We start from the raw sequence: 6,000 nt of genomic DNA, 5'->3' as shown, positions 1-6,000 counted from the left end.
GACGTTCAGTACATGCTGCTGCTTGGGTTCTTAGGAAAAAAATCCTCCCGGGAACAACACCGCAAAGGATGCTGCCACGACAAAACGTTTTATAGCATATAGAGATAAGATATGCCGTTGGCGAGCTGAGCGCAAAACGCGTCACACTGGACTGTTGGAGGATGTGGTAGAGGCCCGCCGTATGAGCAAGTTAGAAACTATGGAACTGGCGTGTGTTGGCCGAAAACGTTGGAGACGGTTCTACGAAATGTTGTCGCCTTTCGATAGCCCTGCGAAAGTATGGCGGGTGGCAAGAAGTTTAAGAGAGCCGACACCACACTGCAACCCGCTAGGTGCTCTAGCGTTGTTCTCTTCTAAGCCAGAGGATGAAGTGGCTCTGGCTTTCTGTCAGACCATTGGCACGCATTCCGTGGCAGCATGTTGATCGGCTTTCGTGTGCCATATGGCCTATTTGACGGAACAGATTGAAGCTAGTCCAGCCATGACTGATCCGGACATGAATAGTAACTTTTCGCTCTCTGAGTTAAAGAACGCACTCCTCCTGTCACGATCCTCCCCAGGCACGGACAATATCACTTATCGGGCTATCTGTAACCTGCATGAGCGATGTCAGAAGTGCCTACTCGATGTATTTAATACGTCCTGGAGAACCGTGAAAGTACCTGACAGTTGGACGCAAGCGCGAGTTGTTCCACTACCGAAGCCGGGAAAATCGCCCTCACAGCTCTCTTCTTTCAGGCCAGTGAGCTTGACTAGCTGCCTTAGCAAGTTGTTCGAACGCATGATCCTCCTAAGAATAGAGTGGTGGCTCGAGAGGCACTCCATTTTCCCGCAGGAAGTGACAGGATTCCGCCAGCACAGGTCTCTCCCATGGACTCTGTTTTTGACTTCATTACGTCGATGGAAGAAGCAAAGGCGCGTAAGAAGACAGTGGTGGCTGCATTTCTTGATGTTAAACGCGCTTACGACACTGTGAGCTACGCCTTCGTTCTGCATCCCCTCACCCAAGCCGGCCTACCCTCCAGAGCACTCTCATGGATTAAGGACGTCCTCCATGGCAGGCGACTATTTCTTCGTACCCGTCAGGGGGATACGGAGCATGTCTCGATGACTCATGGAGTCCCACAGGGGAGCGTGTTAAGTCCATTTCTGTTTAACGCGGCCACGGTGGGTCTTACGAGCTGCATTGCAAAGAAACTGTCTATTTCGATCTACGCGGATGACATATTGCATTTGGACCAGCGGAAAATCCCGTCCGTCCATTCAGCGGCGCCTGCAACACGCTTTGAACGATATTGAGCACTACCTCGCAACGGCCTTCATGGACATCTCCACTGAAACGTCCGTGGTACTCCCGTTTACGAGAAGGAACATGCGTCCCTTCCCTCTTTCAGTTGCTGGTGTACAGCTGAGGCGTGTATCTTTTCATCGTTTCCTCGGGGTCACGGTAGACGCCAGGCGGTCTTGGGTGAAGCACATAGCGAGCTTTGAAGCCAAGGTTCACCGGTGGATTACGGTGATCAGGCATGTAGCAGGCATGAAGTGCGGCAGTGCCACGACGTCGCTTTTGGCCGTCCACCGGGCTTTGGTTCGCGGGTCACTTGCATACAGCTTGCCTGTGTTTAATGGTCTCCCACCTTCTTCAGTCCATAAGCTTCTGTGCCCCCTGGCGCGAAGTCTCCGAGTGTGCCTGGGAGTCCCTCGAGCGGCAGAGAGCCATATTGTCATTGCTGAGGCGAAGGAAGCCCTGCTTGAAGTTCTTCGCTACGGGAGACGTGTCAGCAGTACCTCCGCCTTCTAGCTCACCATCGGCGGCACCCGCTAGCTATGAAGCTCCGGAGACACAAGCACTGCAGCGTACATCAATGTGTCTCACACACCCACTGGTCACTGTGTACTGTGGTCACACCCACAGCTCCCAGCACTCCTCCTTGGACTTTTCCGGCACCCGGCATCTTCCTGTCGGTGCCTGGGCTAACAAGGAAGAAAGGCGACGTTGCAGCATGCGTGACGAAGCAGCTCACTCTACTCTAGATATGATGAGCTCGTATTATGATACTTCCACAGCAGTATTCACGGACGGCTCAACCACGTGGGGAAGTTCGTCGTCCGCCTTTGTCATTCCCCCCGAGTCATTTCGGACGGCAATAATCTCTCGCATAAAACATCGTCAACATGCGCTGAGCTTTACGCTATTCTTTTCGCCCTGCGGAAAATTACTGACAGCCCCGTTCGGTCCTGGGTCCTTTTTATGGATTCCAGAACTGCGCTGCAGTGTGTGGCAACTACGAGAGTTGTACGAGAGCGGAATGAGTTACCAGCGAGCATAACTAGAATTAACAAACTGTCCTTGTTCACGACAAGTTTAGAAAAATGTTAATGATGTTAGAAATTGTGATAATTGATAAATAGAAATTGATAAATGTTAGAAAGTGTTAATGGCTCTGCTAATAACTGTTAATGACTGTGACCAAGTGTTTTATTTGTTCCACCGTATTTAGTGTGCACTTTTCTGCCCAGGTCTGCAATGGTAGACCGGCAGTATATTTCAAATAAACTATCGGACTTCACTGCTCCCTCAGCCCTGTGGTCATTGAAATTCTGCAAGTATATAAGTAAGCAGGCGCACAAGGCCACTCTATCGTCTTTCAGTGGACCCCGGGTCATGTGGATATCAGTGGAAACGTGGGCCCAGATCGAACAGCCGCAGGCGCGCAACAGTACACCCGGTATGTCCCCGTCATCTTGTCTCGGGGGGGATCGCCGTTACTTCATCTCAAGCATAGCTCCAAGATGCACTCTCAATGGCAACATGACATCACCACCCACTGCTTTACTCCGTTGACCCCACATTGTCCCTTACTCTACCCCTCCAAAAGCCACGTTCCTTTACCACAGTCTTCCACCGCACGAGACTTAATGTAGCTCTTACACCGGCTTTCAAACATCTCCTCGGTGTCGGCGCATCCAGCCTCTGTTCCATGTGTGGTGTGCGCGGTGACCACCATCACATCCCCCTGGTCTGCGGACAGTACGATCGCGAGCGCGTCCTTATGGAAACTGCTCTGCAACGCGTCGATCAACGCCAGTTCGACTTAGCTAAAATTTTTGGGTGATGGTCGGACCCCTCACATCAGATGCAAGGCCTACGAGTTGTTGCTAAGTTCCTTTCCAGCACTGGACTAATGGACGAACTCTAATAGGACACCTTTCCATCATCATCACTTTCTCATCCCTTCCACAAGAGCAATAGGGCACCCGGCATGCAGAGTTTCCATTTTCCATTTTTCTCGAGCTGGGTATTTGACTACTTGATGAAAAAGTACTACACAAAAGTACTTAAGATAAAGTAGAAAGTACAGAATTGGAATGAAGAAGTACTCATAAATGTACATAAAAGAGTACCTGAGTACTTGGTACTTCAAGTACTGCCCACCACTTCCCTCCGGTTGGAAATTCCTCTAGCGTACTTGCATTATCATGCGATCTGAAGATTGGTCTTGCAAACCATGCATTCTCGTAGGTCATAGGCTTGGCCTCGGTTGGCCTCTGTCGGTAGGTTGTGCTGGATTGGCTTGGGTTGGACCATTGGTTCGCCCTGAGCTGTGGGACAACTGACGACGTTGCCCGTGCCTTTTTTCTGGGCAGGTGTACTGCGCTGTAGCTGTGCCTCCTTGCGCACTGTCCTTACGGGTAACTCTTTCTCAAGGTGGTCGATGCGCCGCTGTTTCTCTATGAGGGATGGCGCAAGTTTTGTCAAGAACTGAATGTTCTTCTCCGGAGGTGACACACGTAAGGGACTGTTGCGTACAGGTCTTGGTTTCATGGGGTACGGCACGGCACCGCACCGCCGCTGTAAGACACCCCATGTCATCATCATTATCTAGTTGATGTTGTTGGTTTCATGGTCTCTCGCACATTGCAAAAGTACTTGCGTTCGGGAACATACCGCGCTCATGTGGTCCAGCGGCCACATTTATTGTGGCATTGGATTGGTTTCGGCTTGTAGGGGGTAATGGGAAAATTCGTAAGTCCTACGTGGACCCTAAAGAAGGCAATGGCCCGCGTGCGAAGTACACCTTCACCAGCACCTTCACCTTCATTTTTTTCTTTTAAAATCAATCAATCAATCACACCTTCACCAGCTTGTTCTGCGACCTTAGGCCGAGTACGCTGATCAGAGGGATGTCGAAGCGAATCTCCTGTCGGGTGTTGTCGCTTACAGACGTGTCAGCAACGTGGATTACACCTAAAATGACTTCCGGGCCTGGAGCAGTGATGGCAAGTACTTGAAGTACCAAGTATTCAAGTACTGCTTTAAATGCATTTCTCAGTACTTGTACCTTACTTCAAGTACATTTCAATTTGTGTGCATTGAACTGTATTTTGAGTACTTCCTTTCAAGTGCTCAAATACCCAATTGGCATGCAAACGCAAAACTTGGAAAATGATCAGTGAACAATTTCCAAAAGGGTGCTTAGTTGGCACAGGCCTGTTGGCATGTGTCTTTTTGTCTGAGAAGCAGTGTCCTTCGTTCAGAGACCAGCTCGAGAACGCTGCGCACTATGCATGTGGACGTAGTTGAAAACTAATAATAGTTTGCTCTAGCAGAACTGATTCCCTGTGCACATGAAAATGCAAATTCTATCATTTTGTTTCAGTTTACATCAATGAGTCAGCTGTAAAAGCTGACTTGATGCGGAAAGCAAACATTAAGATAGATGCGGAAAAAGTATAGTTGCTCTAACCAGAGCAGCTGTTTTGAGAACTCATGCAGGCACTTAGTTTATTTTGACATTAAGACCAGGAACTAACAATGAGAAGCAACAGCGGAAGCGTCGTGGGTACCGCTGATTTTGCTGAAAACGTAGGAACCTTAGGTTTCACTTCCATGAAATACTTGTATGCATTGCTTTGCTTCCGGCGACAAACTTTTGCTATTAGTGGATGGCGACGGTGGTGAGCTCTGAGGCACAAGTAGTGGCGAATAGTCTCCCTCTGCCGTAAAACTTCAATGGGTATTTCGCGGGCTTTTGCCATTACCATATCCGCGTTTCCGCAGCTCTCGCGACGCCGAGACACACCTTTAAGCTCCGTGCTAGAATACACCGCAGTCGTCGTTCTTCCGTCTGTGAAATTCCGAGCAAGACAGGGAGGCTATATAACAGAGTCCCTCAGGCTAGAGCTTTGTGGATGGCCAGAAGAGACCTCTCATTCATTACCCACTTGGTCCGAGCAAAGTGACGAATGGCAGAAATCGACCGGTGTGCCTTTGTGTCCAGGTGATCGATATGTTTCTTCCAGGATAAGTGGGAGTCTAATAATGACACCCAGGAATCTATTATGTGTTACTTGCCTAAGAGGCGTAATGCCAAAAGGAAGAGCTGGTACTAATGCATATGCTTCCGAGTAAAAGCCCACGCTGCTGTTCTCTCGGTTGATATATCCATGAAGTGTGATATGGGGAACCTTTCGCTTGTCCCATCCTACAGTTGGCAATACGACTATATATCCATGCCTGCCTCTGTTAGATGCCGCAAAATGTTATCCTGGGAAAGCTGAAGACGGTGCAGTATTGCTTGACTCGATTTTCCAACAGTCCAAATGCGGACGTCATCGGCATCGGGACTTCAGGCCCGCCGTTACAAGGTTAAAATGGATGGGACTTAAGAAGCTGCCTTGTGGTACCCCACGAGTCAAGACAACTTTTGACGTGACCCCTTCGTGCGTGCGAACAGAAAGTGTTCTGTGTCGCAAAAAACCAGCCAGCCACACGAACGTTCTGTCGGCAACACGACACGACACGAGGGAGATCGCCGAAGCCAATATGCTCGAATCGCAGAAAGGGGCTAAGATCTACTGTGATCGAAATGCGCGACAAAATTTTGTTCGTTGAAACTACAAAATCCTGACTGAATTGTGGCATTGTCGGGTTACTCGGATGTTGTGTGCCGGATCTGTGGATGATTGCTCTGTTTTGTTGTTCGCCTGTCGTAGCAT

The sequence above is a fragment of the Ornithodoros turicata genome, chromosome 2, assembly GCF_037126465.1.
Source record: "Ornithodoros turicata isolate Travis chromosome 2, ASM3712646v1, whole genome shotgun sequence".
NCBI lineage: Eukaryota > Metazoa > Arthropoda > Arachnida > Ixodida > Argasidae > Ornithodoros > Ornithodoros turicata.
This window is presented reverse-complemented; position numbering follows the sequence as displayed.